This window comes from Saccopteryx leptura, chromosome 5 (assembly GCF_036850995.1).
Source record: "Saccopteryx leptura isolate mSacLep1 chromosome 5, mSacLep1_pri_phased_curated, whole genome shotgun sequence".
In the NCBI taxonomy this organism is placed as follows: domain Eukaryota; kingdom Metazoa; phylum Chordata; class Mammalia; order Chiroptera; family Emballonuridae; genus Saccopteryx; species Saccopteryx leptura.
Window position 1 is genome coordinate 131,873,466 of NC_089507.1, and position 23,487 is coordinate 131,896,952.

Sequence of the window (23,487 nt, forward strand, 5' to 3'; positions counted from 1 at the left end):
GGAGAATGTCCTGATAGCATTCTGGGCTACTGGGCTACCCACCCAGAATTTGAGTTTCAGTTTGTGTGCCCAATTTCTGTCCCATATACTTTGTTCCTACCTTTGCTCTCTCAGTAGAGCCAGTTTTCTAAGTAGAGTTGACCCAGGATCCCAGACACTCATCCAGGCTCTCAGTCTGACCCATTACCACTGACTGGAAGTCTTGAGCCAAGCCTACATATATTTTATATCTCTGCTCCAAGCCCAATCACAGCTTCCAAAGCTGTGTTGAAAACTGTGCCCCCCCACCGACCCCGTGCCAGGAACCCTACACTATTAGTTGTCCTCTAACTGCTGCCATATTTTATTCAAAGTTGTCTAGGGTAGTGGTCCCCAACCCCCAGGCCACGGACCGGTACTGGCCCATTGGCCATTTGGTACCAGTCCGCAGAGAAAGAATAAATAACTTATACTATTTCCATTTTATTTATATATTTAAGTCTGAACGATGTTTCATTTTTAAAAAATGACCAGATTCCCTCTGTTACATCTGTCTAAGACTCACTGTTGACGCTTGTCTCAGTCATGTGATACATTTATCCGTCCCACCCTAAAGGGCGGTCCGTGAAAATATTTTCTGACATTAAACCGGTTCGTGGCCCCAAAAAAGGTTGGGGACCACTGGTCCAGGGGAACCAGGTAATGACTGCCTTTCCTTAGAAATGAAGCATAAGGTCTTAAGATAACAGTTTGCTCCTTTAAGCAGCATTCTCCTTTCAGTGTAATAAATGCTTATTATTAATGATTTCAGTGTATTCTGCATCAAAGGTGCCTCTAGATTATAAGGGGATCACTTTGTGCAGATATTACACACTCTCTTCCTTCTTTCCTGGAGTGTCTGTGCACTTGTTCCATCAGCCACTCGATGTCTTTTCCTCTCTGCTCATCCATAAAAAATACCATTCATGTCAAAGTCATACATGGCCATATGTGAGATAAAAATATTAATGATATCAATATTTTATGGAGTGAAGATATTATTGACAATATTTTGTCCTGATGACATCAAAATAGTTTCAAACAATTTAAAAATAATGTTCAGTGAGCAAAGGTTTAGAAAATACTTTCCCTTTGTCAATTATGGCTAAGATTTCCAACAGCTTAAATTATTCCTACATGGTTTCAGTTGCAAGGACAAAAACTTCTTACTTACAGAAATACATATGTTTTAGTTCCAAACTATGTGAAAACAATTAAACCACTTTTTTTTTAATAATTTTATTTTTTTAATGGGGTGACATTAATAAATCAGGATACATATATTCAAAGACAACAAGTCCAGGTTATCTTGTCGTTCACTTACGTTGCATACCCATCACCCAAAGTCAGATTGTCCTCTGTCACCTTCTATCTAGTTTTCTTTGTGCCCCTCCCCCTCCTCCTCTCCCTCTCCCTCTCCCCCCTCCCCTCGAAACCACCATACTCTTATCAATGTCTCTTAGTTTCACTTTTATGTCCCACCTACGTATGGAATAATGCAGTTCCTGTTTTTTCTGATTTACTTATTTCACTTCGTATAATGTTATCAAGATCCCACCATTTTGCTGTAAATGATCCGATGTCATCATTTCTTATGGCTGAGTAGTATTCCATAGTGTATATGTGCCACATCTTCTTTATCCAGTCATCTATTGATGGGCTTTTTGGTTGTTTCCATGTCCTGGCCACTGTGAACAATGCTGCAATGAACATGGGGCTGCAAGTGTCTTTACGTATCAATGTTTCTGAGTTTTGGGGGTATATACCCAGTAGAGGGATTGCTGGGTCATAAGGTAGTTCTATTTTCAGTTTTTTGAGGAACCACCATACTTTCTTCCATAATGGTTGTACTACTTTACATTCTCACCAACAGTGTATGAGGGTTCCTTTTTCTCCACAGCCTCTCCAACATTTGCTATTACCTATCTTGTTAATAATAGCTAATCTAACCAGTGTGAGGTGGTATCTCATTGCAGTTTTGATTTGCATTTCTCTAATAACTAAAGAAGATGAGCATCTTATCATATATCTGTTGGCCATTTGTATTCTTCCTGGGAGAAGTGTTTGTTCATGTCCTCTTCCCATTATTGGATTGTTTGTTTGTTTGTTGTTGAGTTTTATGAGTTCTTTGTATATTTTGGATATTAGGCCCTTATCTGAGCTGTTGTTTGAAAATATCATTTCCCATTTAGTTGGCTGTCTGTTTATTTTGTTATCAGTTTCTCTTGCTGAGCAAAAACTTCTTAGTCTGATGTAGTCCCATTCATTAATTTTTGCCTTCACTTCTCTTGCCTTTGGAGTCAAATTCATAAAATGCTCTTTATTTATTTAATTTTTTTTTTTTTGTATTTTTCTGAAGCTGGAAACGGGGAGAGACAGTCAGACAGATTCCCGCATGCGCCTGACCGGAATCCACCCGGCACGCCCACCAGGGGCGACGCTCTGCCCACCAAGGGGCGATGCTCTGCCCCTCCGGGGTGTCACTCTGCCGTGACCAGAGCCACTCTAGCGCCTGGGGCAGAGGCCAAGGAGCCATCCCCAGCTCCCGGGCCATCTTTGCTCCAATGGAGCCTTGGCTGCGGGAGGAGAAGAGAGAGACAGAGAGGAAGGAGGGGGTGGAGGTGGAGAAGCAAATGGGTGCTTCTCCTGTGTGCCCTGGCCGGGAATCGAACCCGGGTCCCCCACACGCCAGGCCGAAGCTCTACCGCTGAGCCAACCGGCCAGGGCCTCATAAAATGCTCTTTAAAACCCAGGTCCATGAGTTGAGTACCTATGTCTTCTTCTATGTACTTAATTGTTTCAGGTCTTATGTCCATTTTGAGTTAATTTTAGTACAGGGGGACAAACTGTAGTCCAGTTTCATTCTTTTGCATGTGGCTTTCCAGTTTTCCCAGCACCATTTATTGAAGAGGCTTTCTTTTCTCCATTGTGTGTTCTTGGCCCCTTTATCAAAAATTATTTGACTATATATATGTGGTTTTATTTCTGGGTTTTCTATTCTGTTCCATTGGTCTGAGTGTCTATTTTTCTGCCAATACCATGCTGTTTTGATTGTTGTAACCCTATAATATAGTATGAAGTCAGGTATTGTAATGCCCCCAGCTTCATTCTTTTTCTTTAGGATTGCTTTGGCTATTCGGGGTTTTTTTTGTTTTGTTTTGTTTTGTTTTTGTATTTTTCTGAAGCTGGAAATGGGGAGAGACAGTCAGACAGACTCCCGCATGCGCCTGACCGGGATCCACCCGGCACGCCCACCAGGGGCGATGCTCTGCCCCTCTGGGGCGGTGACCAGAGCCACTCTAGCGCCTGGGGCAGAAGCCAAGGAGCCATCCCCAGTGCCCGGGCCATCTTTGCTCCAATGGAGCCTTGGCTGCAGGAGGGGAAGAGAGAGACAGAGAGGAAGGAGGGGGTGGGGGTGGAGAAGCAAATGGGTGCTTCTCTTATGTGCCCTGGTCGGGAATCGAACCCCGGTCCCCCGCATGCCAGGCCGATGCTCTACCGCTGAGCCAACCGGCCAGGGCTATTCAGGGTTTTTTATAGTTCCATATAAATCTGATGATTTTTTGCTGCATTTCTTTAAAAAATGTCATTGGAATTTTGATGGGAATTGCATTAAATTTGTATATTGCTTTGGGTAATATGGCCATCTTGATTATATTTATTCTTCCTAACCAAGAACAAGGTATATTCTTCCATCTCATTATATCTTTTTCGATTTCCTTTAACAATGGTTTATAGTTTTCATTATATAAGTCCTTTACATTCTTTGTTATGTTTAAACCACTTTTTTAATATACTGGGAAAAGAAGCCAGACATTATGAAAGGTAGCTTCATCCAAACATAGGTATTTATATTCTGGTCTCAAATATTCATGTCTATAACAACTTATTAAATTTATAATAACATTAAATTTACTCCAAATTTCAGAAATAATCTTAGAAATTATAAAATATATTCCTGAAATCCCAGCCTTAACTTCACATTCTTAAGGACACTTTTTAATCTGCATTTAAAAAAACAAAAGAAAATCTTATTACTATGTGGAAATGCCACCAGTTTCAAAAGTAAGTCGACATAATAGAATTTTTAAAACTTTAGGAGATATAGTCATAATTATAATGTGATAAATATAAGTCATACTTATCACTTATGTTATTCATGAACAATGAAGTAAGAAACTTTTTACCTCCAAGACAAGATAATACAGTGTGTCCGTAAAGTCATGGTGCACTTTTGACCAATCACAGGAAAGCAACAAGACAATAGAAATGTGAAATCTGCACCAAATAAAAGGAAAACCCTCCCAATTTCTGAAGGATGATGTGGCAGTATGTGCGCATGCGCAGATGATGATGTAACACCGTGTATATAGCGGAGCAGCCTACGGCCATGCCAGTTGAGATGTGGATGGTATAGAGGAAAGTTCAGTGTGTTCTGTGGCTTGCTAAATTCGAATCTGTGACCAAGGTGCAACGTGAATATCAGCGTGTTTATAACGAAGTGCCACCACATAGGAATAACATTACTTGGTGGGATAAGCAGCTGAAGGAAACCGGCAGTTTGGTAGAGAAACCCCGTTCTGGTAGGCCATCAGTCAGTGACAAGTCTGTAGAGGCTATACGGGATAGCTACCTAAGGAGCCCTAAAAAATCTGTGCATGAGCCCACATCAACCTGCACTGAATAGATATGAAACTGGGAGAGTTTTCCTTTTATTTGGTGCAGATCTCACATTTCTATCGTCTTTTGTTGCTTTCCTGTGACCAGTCAAAAGTGCACCATGACTTTACGGACACACTGTACTTTGTAAAAGGGCTTGCCATTGAATCCTCTAGCCATTGGAGACCTTTAAAAAACATGCCAGGTATACCTTCTAAGCCCTGTGTGTGTGTATCCATATTAGTATATGAAAAAAGGTACAGATATTCCATGAAAAACAAATTTAATCACCCCAGACCATTTACTTTGGGCTGTTAATGCAGTCAGACAGAGTATATGTGTTCACTGGTACAAATACCAGCTAGTCATTCTCTATGTTAAGCTGAAAGAGTTCCTGGCCCCTGAAAATGATTCACAAAACCAATTATCTACTGAGAGATAATGGAAAATTCACTGTGGTTTGAAAGTTACATTCTGGCCTTTGCAAAAGCTCTAAAGAATCATTCACACCTCATGATGACTGGATCAAGAATGATGTTATTCCTGAAATCAAGAGGGAATACTAAATCCTCAGTACATTTACAAATATGCCTGTCACATTCAAGAAATAGTATTTATTTCAAATATTCTGGAGTTCAGTTAAATTGCTTATAGAAAAACTCCTCTCATTTAAGAAATGCTAGAAATGTCACTCCCATCCACATTCATCACTATGTATTTTATTTTTTGCCCTAAAGTAGTTTTATATTGATCAGAAGTAAAATACCATTTATTTTATTAAAGGACAGTCTTACCAGCCTACCTTAAAAATCACTCTTCAGGGAATCTTACTGACAGTCAAATGATAATGTAAAAAAGATTATGGGTACATCAACTTTGTTTTCCACTTTGTTATCTGTTTTCCATTCAGGTTTCATCAGCTTTCTTCTTTCCTAAACCCAAATAGTTCTCATACTCTCCTACTAAGATCCAGTGACTCTGCACTGTGTTAAGTATATAACATCAAGCAGGTAGAAACAATACCTTACATATTGCAATACTTGTAAGCTCTTTCCTTGTAGTATCATTTTCTCCTCACAACTGACTACAGGGCTGGACCGAACTTACAGTGAAGAAATAGAGACACAGAGAGGTCAAGTCACCTAAGCAAGGACAAAGAGCTAACAAGAGAAGACAAGACTCAAACCCAAGTGGTCTGACTCTAAGTCCATGATTAGCAAGCCAGTTATAGAACACACTGGAAAGCAAAGCCCAAATGGGTTCTTTTATTTATTTTTTATTATTAATTAGTAAACAAAGAAATAAAACCCTTATCACCTACGAGCTCCAAAAATTTTATTTCAAAGACAGATATAGCCAAGTTAAAAGTTATGGCTATTAATACTGATCATTCACTAAAACCTCCAATTTTTGCTGTTAACTCATAACACTTTTTAATGATTTATGAAAAAAAAAGTCAGAATTTTGACACTAAAAATTGCCCCCAAAATGTTTATATATAGTCAGTCACGGTCTCCATCAACAATGGATGAATAACTTTTACTAACTGTACTCATGTGTCCTTGAGCAATGAAGACTGAAGAACTGTGTGCAGCACTATGCCTATGGTGCTTTTCAAGTTACCCTTTGTCACTTTCTGCTTTCTCATAGTGCTATCACTGATAAGCCAGACAGGTTATCGGATAAACGTTAATCGAGTAAATGTCCCTAGCTGCAGAGTCCATGCAAATCTCAATGTGTCCGTGGTACTGTAAATACTGTGGGTCAAGCACTAATGTACGTGAATGAAAAGTGGATGATGTGGTTCCCGACACAGGAAGCTTGAAATTCCGTTAGGGACTGACTAAGGAGTGAAAATACAAAGTATAGTTCTGAAAAAAATGTCTGGACAAACTGCAACATATTTAGTTGTTTGGGCTCACATCTCGCTTTATTTCACCTACAAAACAGAGGTCAAGAAAATGAGACCGCCCTGGCCGGTTGGCTCAGTGGTAGAGCATCAGCCTGGTGTGCAGGAGTCCCGGGTTCAATTCCCAGCAAGGGCACACAGGAGAAGCGCCCATCTGCTTCTCCACCCCTCCCCCTCTCCTTCCTCTCTGTCTCTCTCTTCCCCTCCCACAGCCAAGGCTCCATTGGAGCAAAGTTGGCCTCTGCCTCAGGCAGCTAGAATGGCTCTGGTTACAACAGAGCAACACCCCAGATGGGCAGAACATCGCCCCCTGGTGGGCATGCGGGGTGGATCCCGGTCGGGCGCATGTGGGAGTCTGTCTGACTGCCTCCCCGTTTCCAACTTTAGAAAAATACAAAAGAAAAAAAAAAAAAAGAAAAAAGAAAAAAGGGAAAATGAGACCACCTCAAAGCACCCCCTTCCAGTACACACTGGTCACCTACTGCACTAAACATTAGCCTCTGATGAAGTCTTTGCCTTTGAAGGGACTACCATGCCTGAAAAAAGCACTCGTTGATTCTGGAAGAATCAAACGGAGCTGTTAAAGAAACACTACTGCACAGAGCTGCTGTAACACTAGTCACCCATGAGTCAGCACCAGCCCAAACTTCTCTGGCAGAGTGACAAAGCTTCAGGGTGAACACCAAAAGTTCGTTGTAAAAGAGACTAAGGACTATGAACTTTAACCTATGGAAAGAAAGGAAGAGTATTGCTGATTGAGAGACTGAAGAAAGAAGTCAGAAAAAAACAAAGAACATTCAATCATTTCAGGTTCCATCTCTCAAATGCCTTGAACGTAGCTCCCCTCTCTACACTCATTTGCAGGGCTTGAAGAACTGTAGGTTATGCTGCTATAATTCAGGAGCTGGTTGTCAAAATAGCCAGCGCTTCCTGTCACACCTGCTTCATTAGATATATACACCTCACATGATTAAAAAATATGAAGAATGTGGCACAAGGGAGAATGAGTTCAAACTAATTAACACAATACAATTAAAATGCACTCTATGAGGATTTTAATGTTAAGAAGAGCAGTAAATCCTTCCCCATACAGAAACCAAAGCATTAGCCTGAGTCCCACAATCCATGGCTACAGGAAATTTCCTTCAGTGGTGGCAATTTGGGCATCAACCTCTAATTCCTTGATTCTTCCTTTCTGTTTATGTTGTTACAAAACAAAATGGACAACAAATAGATATACAATTCAGCCTCCCACCACATTTTTTATGGACCAAATTCACTTACTGTTATCATACTTACACAAAAATACTGCACAGTATAATTTTGTTACAACATGCCAGTTTTTGGTCCACAGGGAACTCAACCATTGCATATGCATGTTTTAAGCCTCAATTAATTTGCATAATTTCTAAGAATAGGCCTCAGTGAAGTTAAAAGAAGGTTTTAATTAGCATTACATTCAAATTGATATATAATGAACTATGCTTAATTCCTTTACTTATATCAACATGTTATGCTGAAAACAGACCCAGCACAATTCATCATATTGGTCCTTTTTGTTTTCCCAGTGATTTAGAGCTCACATGCTCATTAGAAAATTACTCTCATATTTGTTTCATCTAAAGCTGGACACTAGGATGCCAGTCTTTATTAAGTCAGGAGCATTATTACATTTCAATTCCATGGCACTGAATTAAATCTAGCCAATGAAATATTCATAACGAAAACATAATAAAAACTCTGTAAGCTGAACACTCATAACATTTCTATTTTTTACTTACAAGCTGTAAATGGCAGTTTTATCTACTAGTCATGCATTAAATGAAGTTAAAAAATAGTAATGAGGAAATATAGAACTACACATACTTCGACCTGAACCACAAGATTTATAACAGGCTATTATAGCAGACCTATTTCACAGGAAATCCAAAAACTGGCACACCGGGTTGTTTAAAAAAAAAAAAAAGCCAAAGCACTGAGAATGCTTTTTACTGATGAACGTTTAGTACCATAAGAGCATTTGTAAGTGGCAAGAAATTCCACCTTATTTACAGCACCGCTATGAAAAAAACAAAGCTGATTTTGTATGTGTGGGTACACAATGATTACACCGCCTTTTCTCACGCTTAGTTACCGTAACTCCCTCCCAATGAGTGAGAGTGTCTTCCTATGTTTCCACAGCAACGTTTGAGTGCTGCTCGCTGAAGAAGAGCATGTTGGACACTCTGTGGTCAGCTTCCCTCCCAGGCTCACACGCCGCTGGTGGACTGTGGCTGACTTCTGCTGAGAGCCCTAAATGCAACTAAACTGTTGTCATGGAAATAAGACCAACAGCCCTGTACCTCTCCACTCAGGTAGATACCACCCTTCAGAGAAAGCAGGAAGAGCTGCTGATGGAGCTAACTTCCCCACAAAGCACACTGTGCTTTTGCTTGTTAGACCCAGACAGCAGTGACTGGAACACAGGGAGCTGACACTCCTTTCAACTGCGTTCTGCTACAGGTAGAAAAGATTCCAAACTGGAAAGTGCCCAGCTGCCAGCCAGCCTGGCACAGATCTAGGAACAGGTAAGGTCTCCAGAGACTCCCTCAAATCCTGGCTACCCCGCTTCAACTGCTCTCTCAGTTTCCTGGTGAGAGAAGTCTTCATCCTGTAGACAAGCATTTCTCCATCTTAGCACTGTTGGGATTTGGGGGCCCAGATAACCTACTTTGGGGTCTGTCCTGTGCACTGATTTCTACCCACCAGATACAGTATCACCCTCTAGCTATGACCATCAAAATGCCTCTAGACATTGTCAAATGTTCTCTAACAGGCAATTTCCACCTCATTTGAGGAACACATGCTCAAAACAGGCCTCTACCAAAGAAAACTGAACAATGAGTTACTCAACATCTTCCAGTTCACATATGACTCTTGATGGGTAACACAGTTCTCTCAGGATTCATCTTCCAGTTGTTACAATAATACTTGGTTTAAATATTCAAGTTTACTTCTAAAACTATACAAAAGCCACAGGAATAAAGCACTGATCTTGGGATTCATATAGATCTGCATTTGGGTCCTGGTTCTACCACAGGTTCTCTATGAGGTAGGACAACAGATTTACTCCCTAAGCCTTGAGTTCTTCAAGTGTACAGGAAGACTAATAGTACTTACTGTGCCAGGTTATTATGAGAGTAATGAGACTACATATGGACAATGCCTGGTACAAATTCTCATCCTGCTGGTGCTCAATAATGAGAAGCTATCATCAGCACTACTAACACGTGGTCCACTGGAGAATGATGTTGGAGTTCACATGAAGAATCCATGGCTTTATGTGCCATTTTTTTTTGTGTGTGTATTTTTCTGAAGTTGGAAACGGGAAGGCAGTCGGACAGACTCCCACATGTGCCCGACCAGGATCTACCCGGCATGCCCACCAGGAGGCAATGCTCTGCCCATCTGGGGCATTGCTCTGTTGCAACCAGAGCCATTCTAGCACCGGAGGCAGAGGCCACAGAGCCATCCTCAGCGCCCGGACCAACTTTGCTCCAATGGAGCCTTGGCTGGGGGAGGGGAAGAGAGAGACAGAGAGGAAGGAGAGGGGGAGGGGTGGAGGAACAGATGGGCGCTTCTCCTTTGTGCCTTGGCCAGGAATCGAACCCAGGACTCTTGCACGCCAGGCCGATGCTCTACCACTGAGCCAACCGACCAGGGCCTTTATATGCCATTTTTACGTAGTGCCCCTGTACACTACCCTGAAGGGTCTAAAAGTGTTAATATATATTCCAAAAAATCCCATAGGTATGTAACTTATTACACAAGAACAATGACTTACAACACATCATCATGCCTTGCTCCCTATCCCTCACCCATGAGCCTGAAGTCACGGGATCATTGGAAGCTCAGAAACAACTGAGGTCTAGTGAGTGGGTTAATTTATACTAAAGCAGAAGACAAGTGACTAAATTTCCCAAATTCTTCTGCAAACTGGAGGCATGTGTGCCATGTACACATGTGCTTACTTTGAGAGAAGTCATGATGCTAAGGGGGAAAAGGTAATCCTGTTAGAACCTAGATATCTCGCCAGCAATGGAAGAGTGACATCTTTCTAAATATTAACTGGCTTGAAGTCAGGTTTCAACTACTCTAAACTTATTCCTTCTTGTTATCTAGTCATGTACAAGTTTTTATGATTTGTCTATGTTGGTCCTTTCAGTTATAATAAATGAGGCTGGAGATGAAATGGGAGACAGGTATTAATCTTACCCTTGATTTTTATGCCACAAAGACAAAGGAACTCAGAGCAGGACGGCTGTCCAAGGACGGGGAGACAGGACTGAAGGGTCCCCACTTGGCTTTCTACGCACCCCTCCCCGCAGGGCGCCTCCCTCAGGGCGGGAGGGTGTGCATCGGGGTTGGGGCTCGGTGACACAGAGGCATGCATTCACTGGGCCCACATCACATGTGATCTTCATTCCCATTAGATCTTAAACCTCTGAAGACCTCAAGGACTTCAAGTTCTCTTTACATCAGTTTCCCTACATGAGACACTGCAATTTGCAGCCACTGGTTCATGAAAGGCACTGTGGAGATTAGTCTGACCTAACCCACAAAGGACTATGTGTATTCCTAGGAGAGAAAAATGGCCTCTGTACAATTTATGTTTGCTATCATCTCCTCCACAGAAGAATGAATTATAATCAATTTTAATTATTCTCATTACTGGAGAGCAGCATGGAAAATCTGAAAAAATTAAAATATGACACGACAATCACTTTGAAATGTTTCTGTTTTATAAAATAAGAGATTTATGGCCCCTGCCCATGTCCCAACACCAATTACATTAAGTTCATGCTAATATTATCTTGCCTTCCTTGAAACTGTAGGAACTGGTAAGAGCCAGAATAATCAGCAGCAAACAGAAGCCACTGGGAAATGATAATTCACAGAGTAGATAACCGAAAGTTGACTACAGTCTTACATTCTTAATGTTGAGAATTAAAAGCAAGTTGCTATCTAACAGACTGCAGGAAGCAGTGTTCAGGCCCCTGCGATCAAACAACTGTTAGCGCAAACTCTATATTATCTGGGGTTTGCAATTTTTATAGATACATTTATTGTTTGACCAAAATTACCCTCTTTATATGTCTCTGATAAGATTTTCTCCAATACATATAAAAAAGAGATGGCACCCACGGTGCTTTTCTAGTTATGTAATTCATGGGCTTCAATTCAAGAACCCTGAATACACGAAGAATAACCACACACAAGCTCTCCCTCGGCTTTCTTCAAGTAGCGAAGGATGGACATTACATAGACTCAACTTCTCCGTGATTTACCATACCAGAGAGACTCTGTTTAAAAACAAGAACATCAAAGGGCAGAATGTGGCACCAGCCTTGCACAGCCCGTGCCTGCAGGTCCAGGTATGTGGTGAGGGACTCCCGAGGGAGACAGCCTGGCACTGGCCACTAGGAGAAAAGTCAGAAGTTGAGTCAACAACACTAATAGGCTAGGGGGGTAGGGTGGAGGATCTGTCTGATAACAAAGTGACCCACTGCCTAAGACAGGCTTTTTCATTTAGATCTAATGCAATGCAGAGGAAATAGCAACCACATGCCACACAAATATTTTTTGCTAAATTATTTGGTATCAGGACAGTCTGCCAGATTGAACAGGGAATGTCAGGTCAAAAAAATTGAGTTCTGTTCCTACAAATCTGAGCGAATCTAAGTATCCCATTTGAAGGCCAAACTTAGCTATGAATTTTTTTATTACTACTGGATTTAGCTGCAGAACACAAGAAAAAAAAATCAGTCACCATGGAAACCACAACATCACAATCCATCCTAATAGAACAACTCACATCCTTTCTTACCCCTTTGGCTGTACCAGATGGTATAAGAAAGGAAGGCTTTTCTCTCCTTGACACACTCGATGTTCTCTCTCCGGCCTTTTACTGAGGTCTCAGACGCTAAAATACAGGAAAGATTCACTGCTAAGGGTTAAATCTATAATCACACTGACAGGTACATAATTCAAAGCTGAAGAGAACTAAGGAAATAGCAAGATGCGGAATCTTTAGTACATTACCAGCAATGCCTGAACACTTAACAGAAAGAAATACGTGCACAGAATGCTTTATTTCTTTAAGTTTGTTTGCTTGTGCTAATAATAATAATAATAGCTGCACACAGCACCTTTTATTATCACTCAGCTTTCTCTCAGCTGCAGCTTCCCTTTGTTTATTGTAGCACTAAGCTATGGGGAAAGTGAGATGCAATGGAGAAAGTATGACAGGCATAGCCTAAGACCAGACCTAACTTACTGCTTCACTTACTGTTTTGCTATTGCTAAAAGCCCTTAATTTACAGATTTCAGGGTATCTTTTAACTAGTATCTGGCATGCATACATATTGTGAATCCATTTAACAGCTACCTATGTGAGAGATGACAGAAACTGAGCAATGGGAGAGACACCAAGAGCTGGGTGTTTAATCCATGTTCTAGACTGAGAACACTTGTAATCCTGAGTTCTAACAAAGAAAAAAAACCACTCAGTCATCATGACCTCAGCTCTTTTTAACATCCATGTTAGCCACAGATATTGACTGGGAATTGGTCAAGGAGACAATAACAGAATGGATCAAGCAAGCATCCTGGATCCCATCGAAAAACACATCTCTCTTTAGCTTCCAATAAAATGGAAATAACCCAGAAGCACTGGACTGTCCCTGTTCAACCACATCTCATCTACGCACATTTCTCCATATCTGAGGGACATGGGTGTGCTATTAGGACAGGTAAAGCAAAAGAGGGGAAAACCAGACCAACTAAAAGGAGAACCAGTCCTTTAGGGCCAGCTTGATTCCTGAACTGAACTGCTCTCCTTCCTCAGGCTCATTGTATCTCCATGATACATGAGAAAATAATATATAACACCACAGCATCTTATAATACATTACTGTAAAGAACCAGAGAGATCATAGGGATGAGATACTTTGAAAGGAAAACAGCCCACACATAGCACAGATGGGACAATATTAAGTCTACTCTGTGATCATTTTCAGCAAGAAGCAAACACTGACACAGCAAGTTCCCAAGCAGTGGGATTTCAGAGAACATGGGTGTCTTTAATGCCAAGAGGTTTTCTTTTTTTTTTTTTTAATTTTGGATAAGATATTTATCCTTCCTGACTCTTTTTTTTTAATTATTTTTATTTATTTATTCATTTTAGAGGAGAGAGAGAGAGATTGAGAGAGAGACAGACAGACAGACAGACAGAAGGGGGGAGGAGCAGGAAGCTTCAACTCCCATATGTGCCTTGACCAGGCAAGCCCAGGGTTTTGAACCGGCGACCTCAGCATTCCAGGTCAACGCTTTATCCACTGAGCCACCACAGGTCAGGCCCAAGAGGTTTTCTTAATTTCAATTCATTCCTAATATTCTTCTCAGTACTCTCAACTATTTTCTCTTCTTAGCCACAAACAGATCTAGGGTACTTTTAGTTGATCATGACAATACCAGCTTAGTAGTGAATTCATGGTGATATTAACAATCGAGCCCTCTTTGCTTTATGTAGTCATCCAAGGATGTGAAAATTTACTTCACTGATGTTATATTGATGACCTCTCTGGAGTGTTTATTCTTCTAAGTTGATTTCTATACTTATTTCTCCACTGATCCATTCAAGAATTTTTATTGAGTGCTTACTGTGTGCCAGGCACTGTCCAAAGCACTGGGGGTGAAGCAGTCTTAAAAATAAACAATCCACTCTTGTAAAGCTTACATTTGAGCTAGAAAAAACAGAGCAGATGCAAAAAATAAAATTCATACAAAATACATCTTGGGATAAATGCTATTAAGAAAAGTATAGCAGGGGATGATGATAGGGAGAGAATGGTGGAGAATGTTTTATTTTAAACAGAGACTTGAAGAAAGGGAGAGAAGAAGCCAAGGAGGAAGCAGGGAGCATCACTTTCCAAGTGACAGCATTATTGCAAAGGCCTGAGGAGGGCACGCTGGTTTTGGAGGAATAACAGGAAGCCAGGGAGAAGAAGAGCCTACGAAGGTGGGTATGTGTTATTATACATTGGTCCCAACCCATGGAATATACAACACCAAGAATGACCCTAACAGAAACTATAGACTCTGGGTGAAACTGATGCATCAATGTAGGGTCATTAATGCTAACAAAGGTTCGGCTCCCATGGGGGATGAGGACAGTGGAAGAGGCTGTGCACACGTGAGGATGGAGGAGATGTGGGAAATCTCTGTATCTTCCCCTCAATTCTGCTGTGAAACTAAAACTTCTCTAAAAAGTAAAGTCTGTTTTTTAAATACCTCAAACAATTTCACTTCTTTAACGGATAAAAATAGATAATGGACTTTAATGACCTTTTAAATAATGATCTTTCTTCAAAATTCAAGGTGTGCTCATGAGTGAAGTAAGCGGGACAGCGTACTTCCCCAGGCACCATATCTGTATTCCTTTAAGAGAAAATACTTATTCCGTTCCCTGGCCAGCTGGGAGCTACTGTTTCTTATCCATAGATATTACAGAAGTATATATATATATGAGTGGTCAGTAAAACCTATAATTTAACATTGGCAAACAAGTGGGGTCACAAAAGTAGATTACAATTTATAGGAACAGTAATTACAGAAGGCTTATGAATGTCTAATACACCAAATATTATATTAATTATAATTAAACTCTTAATTTTGAGTCTCCCTTGGCCTTATTTTAAAAACTTAACTAAATTCTCCAAAACCCATGCACTGTTATCTTAGTGAACACTTAGTGAATTAGAAACCTAAAGCAGTACAGGAATCACTAGCCAAAAAACTTAATTATTATGAAGATAAAATTAAAAAGCTTTTTTGAAACTGCGGTGGCTCACTTTAACAATGGCAAACGTGTGTTTAAGTCAATTAAATGATGTCTTGCAAAGGTTACATGTGAGTAACAAAGACAGCCAGGGAGAGACCATGCTGACTTGCAGTACAATCACTTCTATAAACTAATTATTTTTCAAGAGTAAATTAGTATTAATATAGAAATTGTTTTATAGCAATTTATTAGGTGTCCTACTAAGGAAGCTGGCTTTCAGGGAAAATAAAGTGATTTCATTATTGATTTTTCAATAAAACGCATTTTTAAATCCCCTTCACCCTTTTGAACCCATCTCATTAATTACTTATTTTTCAAGTAAATGTACATTTTGAAGATTATCTGCATTTTCCTAATTAGAGAAGTCAGAATCACCAATATATTAAGGTATCCAAAAGCCATTCAAAGTGTTCTCTCTAGTAACAGGTAAGAAGAGCAGAAATACTAATAATTATGAGCTTGTTTTTATACCATTACAGTTTTGTGTTCATGACAGAAGGGGAATTCCAGATATTAATTCTATCAGATTGCATTTACAGACACAGGTATACAGATTCCAATGCAGATAGGTAAACACATTTCGCAAAATGACCAACACTGCAGTATAATGAGATTCATTCCATCAAAACATTTTATCTAAAGTGTAAAATAATTTAAAAGAATTACTTTGAAATACTGCTTACCTCTGTCCATTAAATGTGCTTATATTAGCTTGATTTATGCCTCAGACAGCTACACACTATGGTAATTTTCTAAAATAACACACATCTAGGACACCAATTTTCAACCTTTTTCATCTCATGGCATACATAATCTAATTACTAAAATTCTGCAGCACACTAAAAAAAATTTTTTTTCTTATCTGACAAAAAAAAATAGGTATAATTGTGATTTATTCATACTGGATGGCTATTGTTGTGTTGGCTGTTGTCACTTTTTGTCAGTCTAAAAAAAAGAGGTCAGTGCCCCTGACTAAATAGTCAGGTATTTCATGTTTTAAAAATTCTTGCAGAAAGCATTTGAGATCTTGCTCCCCAGCATGATATCTGTTCAACTCAAATATGCTCTTATAGCCTGACCAGGTGGTGGCGCAGTGGATAGAGCGTCGAACTGGGGTGCTGAGGACCCAGGTTCGAGACCCGAGGTCGCCAGCTTGAGTGCAGGCTCATCTGGTTTGAGCAAAGCTCACCAGCTTGGACCCAAGGTGGCTGGCTGGAGCAAGGGGATACTCGGTCTGCTGAAGGCCCACAGTCAAGGCACATATGAGAAAGCAATCAATGAACAACTAAGGTGTTGCAACGCTCAACAAAAAACTAATGATTGATGCTTCTCCCTCTCTCCATTCCTGTCTGCTGTCCCTATCTATCCCTCTCTCTGACTCTCTGTCTCTGTAAAAAAAAAAAAAAAAAAAAAAAAAAAAGCTCTTATAAAAAGTAAAAATAAATTAAAAAATAAAAATTCTTGTGGCACACCAGTTGAAAATTGCTGATCTAGGACAATTCTCAGATGAATCCAAGCATACATAACTTTTACCATAACGAAAGAAATAAAAAGTTTCCCTGCTGAGAACAGTGATAATCAAATAGTGGTAACAGAAAAAGTATATATAAGTTATATTTTTTTACCCTGGGTAATACTGCTTGCTGAAACTTCTAAAAACTTGAGAGATGCAGAAAATTTCTCTAGTTTTTATACAGTAAAGCAACTGCTAAGATAGTTTGAACCTCCTATGCAATTTCTCTGAACTTAATTACCTCTGTGTAAGTAGAATAACTCAATAGAGAATAATACTATAATATGAGTTCTTAAATTACCAGACATGAAATGTGGTTGCACTGGGTGAAATAGTGCCCCCTAAAAATTCATACCCACCTAGAACCAAGAATGTGACCTGATTTGGAAATGGGTCTTTGCAGATGCAGTCAAGTTAAACTGAGATCTTACTGCATGACCATAGGCCTGAACGAAATGTATGAGGAAATGTGGAGAGACACACAGAAGCCACATGAGCATAGAGGCAGAGATTAGAGTTATGCGCCACAACCCCAGAGATACTAAGGACTGCAGGCCCCTACTAGAAGTTTGAACAGACGCAGGGGAGTGTTTCTCCCTCGGCCTTCAGGAGAAGCAGGGCCCTACTGATACCTTTATTTTGAATTCCATCTCAAAAACTATATCAGAATAAACTTCCATTGCTTTAAGCCACCCAGATTGTGGCAATTTGTTACAACAGCCTTGAAAAACTAACACAGTGATTGTTTTCATGATTTCAAAATTAAATGTGCAAATACTCAGTCCATACAAAGTAAGGTTAAGAAAGTAAAACTGCCTCACCAGGTGGTGACATAGTAGCTACAGTGTTGACTTGAGATACTAGGGACCCAGGTTTAAAACCCCGAGATTGACGGTTTGAGTACGGGCTCATCTGGCTTGAGCATGGGATCATAGACATGATGCCATGGTCGCTGGCTTGAAGCCCACAGCTGCTGGCTTGAGCAAGGGGTCACTGGCTCGCTGGAGCTCCCCTACCCCTGTCAAGGTACATATGAGAAACAATCAATGAACAACTAAAGTGATGCAACTATGAGTTGATGCTTCTCATCTCTCTCCTTTCCTATCTGTCTCTGTCTTTCTTAAAAAAAAAAAGTAAAACTGCCCATTTCTTTTCCATCAAATGGAAATAAGAGAAAACATTTCTAAAAGTACCAGACAAGCTTTATGAAAATATAACTTTCAATTCAACCAATGTTTTTAATTTACTATGTGTGCATTCCATATGTCCTCCTGTGGTAGGTGCTGAGAAAAATTTAAAAAGTACTGAGTAGCTACTATTATAGCAACTATCAGTTATGAACAAAATATTGATTTTGATTATAATTCTCAGTTATTCCATCAAAATAATACTCTAATTTCTAATAGATATTAAAGTAAGAAAAAAAAGTAATCGTATTTTGGAATATGTAAACAAATTATTAAACCGTGGAATCCGGTCAACAGTCCTTTGCAGAGAGCAGCGGCTCAATAAATGTTTAATGAATAAGTACATTTTACATTAAAAATATATGAGGATTATAAATGTTTATACCTTTTAAGTCTTACTATTCATAGTTCTAAATAAATCTATATACCCAACTAACCTATATTAGCACAAAATGTTTTAATTAGAGTTAAACACATATGTACATTCAAGACTTAGTTCATTTATTTGACAAGTACTTGTGGAGCACTACTGTAGCCCAGGAGTTGTGTTTGGTTTAGTGATTCGGCAATGAACAAACAAGACACAGTCCTTGCCTTCTGGGAGCTTCCCAGTTAGGCTAAAGGAGACAGCTATGACATAAAGAATAAAGTACAGCTGTGACCAGGGGGAAGAGGCAGCACAGAGGGCACCCAACGGAGCCCAGTCTCATCCTATACACGGACGGAGGCCAGAACTTTTACTTGAGGTTGCAAGAAGAACAGGAATTTAACAGGAAGAACAAAACAGGTACAAAGGGCATCTAAAGAACAGAGAAAAAGCTAGTGTGTGGACAGGCCGGAGAGGGACACCATTCTCAGTGTGTCTCTGGAGGATATGGGAGCTCTACACTACAGTCCAAACTACAAGAGTTTTAAAAATGGGAGTGCCAGATTAAGATGGCAGACTAAATATCTACACTAATTTTACTTTTTCCTAAACTCTAATCAAAACTACAGTAAAGAAATTATTTTAAAAAGCACAAATCTACTCAACAGCAACAAAGATATGAAAGCTGAAATGCAAATAAACAAGAAATAACTAACTTAACATAGTTAACACAGCTAAATTCCAATCCTTCTGCAGAAAAGCTGAGAACCTGCCCAGTAAAGACTGCAGAATTCTCAGAACAGTAACACCAAATATATGTCTGTAACTGGAAGTGCATGGGAAGAGAATAGATAAAATGAAGTCTGAGGAATTCCCTGGGAAGCAGCTGGGCCTCTGGGGACCTTCCCTCATGTGACACTGTAAGGCCGCTGCCCTCCCCAAGTCTCCTGAAGGGCACGAAACAAATGGTGATCGGACTTGGCACATGCGCACTCAGTACAGGAACCCAGGCCCTTTCTCACCACTAAAGGACACTGGCAACTGGAACTTGAACTCTAGGTGAGAAGTTGAAAAACTCCCCTGGGAAATCAGCTAAAGAAGAAAAACCACCATATAGCCCTGGACTGATAGCTCAGTTGGTTAGCTATGCAAAGGCTGTAGGTTCAATCCCTGGTCAGAGCACATAAAGGAACAGATCGATAGTTGTCTGTCTGTCTGTGTTTCCCTTCCTTTTTCTCTAGATTCAATAAATAAGATTTTTAAAAAGAAACAAGAAAGAAGAAGGGGGGGAGGAGAGGAGAAGGAGAAGGAGAAAGAGAAGGAGAAGGAGAAGGAGAAGGAGAAGGAGAAGGAGAAGGAGAAGGAGAAGGAGAAGGAGAAAGAGAAGGAGAAGGAGAAGAAGAAGGAGGGGGGGAGGAGAAGAAGAAGAAGAAGAGGGAGGAGGAGGAGGAGGAGAAGAGAGGAGGAGGAGAAAGAAGAAGGAGAAGAAGAAGAAAAAAGAAGGGAGGGAGGGAGGGAGGAAGGAAGGGAGGAAGGGAGGGAGGGAGGGAGGGAGGGAGGGAGGAAGGAAGGAAGGAAGGAAGGAAGGAAGGAAGGAAGGAAGGAAGGAAGGAAGGAAGGAAGGAAGGAAGGAAGGAAGGAAGGAAGGAAGGAGAGGAGGAGGAGAAGGAGGCACTATTTCAAAAAGTAGGCCTCCAAGGTGATGTTCAGTGACCAGCCCTGCCCAAGAGAAGACAATCAAAGGTTTTCAGGTATCTAAGGAAAGCCTCTAACAAGAATAACAGAAACCCAAAGCAAGGTGGAGGAAACAAATCATTCAGGGAGAAAAAAAATGTAAATCAATAATTCCAACAACATAGACTCATGCTTTCGTGTCATGGGAACAGCAGGCTGTAAGCAGAGCGTTCAGAAAAAAATTTGTCAAACAAGTGCTTATAACACAGGCCAACACCAGTAAGTTGAGAAAACTTTGGACAATGAAGCAAAAAGACAGGAAATAAAAAAATAGATCTGAGGCCTGACCTGTGGTGGCACAGTGGATAAAGCATTGACTTCGAATGCTAAGGTTGTTGATCGAAACTCTGGGCTTGCCTGGTCAAGGCACATACGAGAAGCAACTATTACAAGTTGATGCTTCCCACTTCTCCTCCTCCTTCTCTCTCTCTCTCACACACACTCTCTCTCTTTCTCCTCTCTATCTAAAAATGAATAAAAAAATAAAAATAAATAGATATGAGGGGGGAAAAAATTACAGCCAGTTTAGGAGTACCATACCCACAAAGTCATAGATCAAGAAAATAAAAGAGAAAAAGGAGACATCATTTTAAAAGAAATATCCCAAATTAAAGGCATGAGTTGCTGACAACAGAAGTAACCAGCGTTAAAAAAGAAAATAGATGCCCACACCAAAGCACACCTTCACGAAATCTCAGAACAGGGGAGAAAAAGAGAATGTAAGATTCCAGAGAAGGAAAGAAAAAACTGGGAGGAATAACTCCAAATCCGAACCTAGAATTATTTTCCCAAACAAATGGTCAGCGAAGCATGAGGGTAGAGCAAAGACACTTACTTCTCTGTGAGAAGAAGGAATGCTATAGGCCAACCTCACTAAGATGGCTTGTCATGTTTTATCGACTTTGTAACCTGAGGACCAAATGCCAGACCAAGACTGTTCACATCTGGTTCATTCTGACCCCACACGAAACAAGTTCCCAGTCCCTGCTCTAGATCCAGCTTCCTAGAGCAGATGACAACATTCAATTCACTGCATAGAAATGTTGGGCTTCAGCTTGTTCCTGGCACTCAAATAAGTCATAAAAGCAGAAAACATAAACCAGCTGATTCCTGTCCATATTCTTGTCCAGGACCTGCAGTCCATGCTACAACTTTGGCAAATGACAAGACTATGATACCTATTTTTCTGAAGATCAGCTCATGACTTTACTCAGTTCTCCTGTAAACTCTGAGGAAAAGAGAAGCCAGTTGATGAGATGGTCCAGCCATTCTCCCCTCCAAAGAGCAGGAAGGCACCCTCTCCTGAAACAATTAGGAGTGTGCTTGCTTCCTATTTTGTCAAAGGTAAATAAGATCACATTTAGGAAAACATACACAGGTGGTAGCACTAAAAAGAGAAGCAACAAAATCATGAACACAAAAGGTATGCTGTCAGGAGCCCAGGCAGAGACCAGAGACAGGGCAGGAGCAGTGTGAGGCTTCTAGTGCCCAGCAGCCTCCTATGTCTGCACTGGAGTGTGGGCACTTGTACTTCCACTATAATACTCTCTAATCTCCTCACCTGTGTATAATATCTTACAAAATAAAATTTATTTTTTCAAGGATGAGGGACAGGATCATATTTGTACTTTTAAACTAATACTAAGACCACTGTAAAGAGAGTGGATTATCAACTGTGGAGGTCAAAGGAGTCGTGAGCATCCACTGGACTGAGAAGAGGCAGCAGAGCTAGACAGGTTACAAAAAAGTAAATGCTTTTTTTCATTATTATTATTTTTTGAAGAGGGAGAATATTATCAGAAAAGGGAGGAGTGGGAAGGAGAGAGAAATGAGAAGTATTTGATCAGTTAGCAAAAAACCCAAGGTAATGTCAGTGATCACTATTGCTAATAACATATTATATTTATACTGTTCCTCTAGTACAGTAGGCTCAAAATACTGCAAAGGTTGTCATTCAATTAAACTTCAGAATATAATTATGTAACTGGTTTCAAAAGAGGTCTTTATAGCCCTGGCTGGTTAGTTCAGTGGTACAGTGTCAGCCCAGCATGTGGATATCCTGGGCTTGATTCCCAGTCAGGGCACACAGTCATCTGCTTCTTCACCCCTCCCGCACACATTCTCTCTCTCTCTCTCTCTCTCTCTCTCTCTCTCTCTCTCTCTCTCCTGCAGCCATGGCTCAATCGGAGAGAGTTCGCCCCAGGCACTGAGGATGGCTCCATGGCCTCACCTCAGTTGCTGAGCAACAGATCAGCAGCCCCAGATGGGCAGAGCATCACCCCATAGGGGGCTTGCACGATGGATCCTGGTTGGGGCACATGCAGGTGTCTGTCTCTTCCTCCCCTTCTCTCACTGAATTAAAAAAATAAAACAAAGGTTTTATGAAATGTTACCTACAAGAAAAGTGTTGGACAGGAAGGCTAATGATTTGCTGCGACAGGTTAAAATTCTTAGCGAGAACTAAAATTCAGGACACCAATGCAGCAGCCAAGCCTTAAACTCTGGCTGTATGTGGTACCTAAACACCATTCTAATTTCATTTTGCACAGGAAATTTCCACAGCACAGGAGACATGTGCCCTCTCAGAACTGAAAGCAAACTCCTGTCAGTCTTCTACAACCACATTTGGTGTTCAAGCAAAAATGGTGTATGACTCTCCCACAGATTCAAGTTCCAAATAAGAAGAGCTTGTTTCACAATTTCCCCTGACCCAAATAAATCACTCCTGCCCAGAATTTAATAGCCTACTTCATATAAGTTTTAAGCATGATTGTTAAAGTGCTGAGAACATGACTATCCATTTCAGTTGTGGTATCTTCCCTTCACCTTCTATTAGCAACTAGAATAAAGCCTAACATCCAACAGGTCCTCATACAAGTTTCTTGAGCCATCAAGGAAACTGAATCATCAAGACAAACATCATTTTCTATTAGTTTTACCAAACAAATACCAAAAAATAGACTTGATCTATTTTCTTTTGTTTCTTCAGTAAGGAGTGAGGAAGTGAAAAATGAAATTTCTACAATAATACATTAAGGAGAAAAACAGTAAACCTAAAAAATAATAATAATTATTAATCCATAGCTTGTCATATGTGTCTCTGTTAGATTATAAGATATAGCAAAATGAAAGATAATATTTTAAATATTTAAAACAAAAACTACCCAAGAAGTTAGCTTTTTACATAGTGGGAAATGATTTGATATAGGAAACTTTTAA

The 23,487-nt window shown here is 40.2% G+C and overlaps 1 protein-coding gene across 7 annotated transcripts in view; it reads right to left on the reverse strand.

The window, feature by feature from the left end:
- Positions 1-23,487, reverse strand: part of SFMBT2 (Scm like with four mbt domains 2) — a 259,063-nt gene that overhangs the window by 105,906 nt on the left and 129,670 nt on the right. The gene's annotated exons all lie outside the window — the stretch shown is intronic.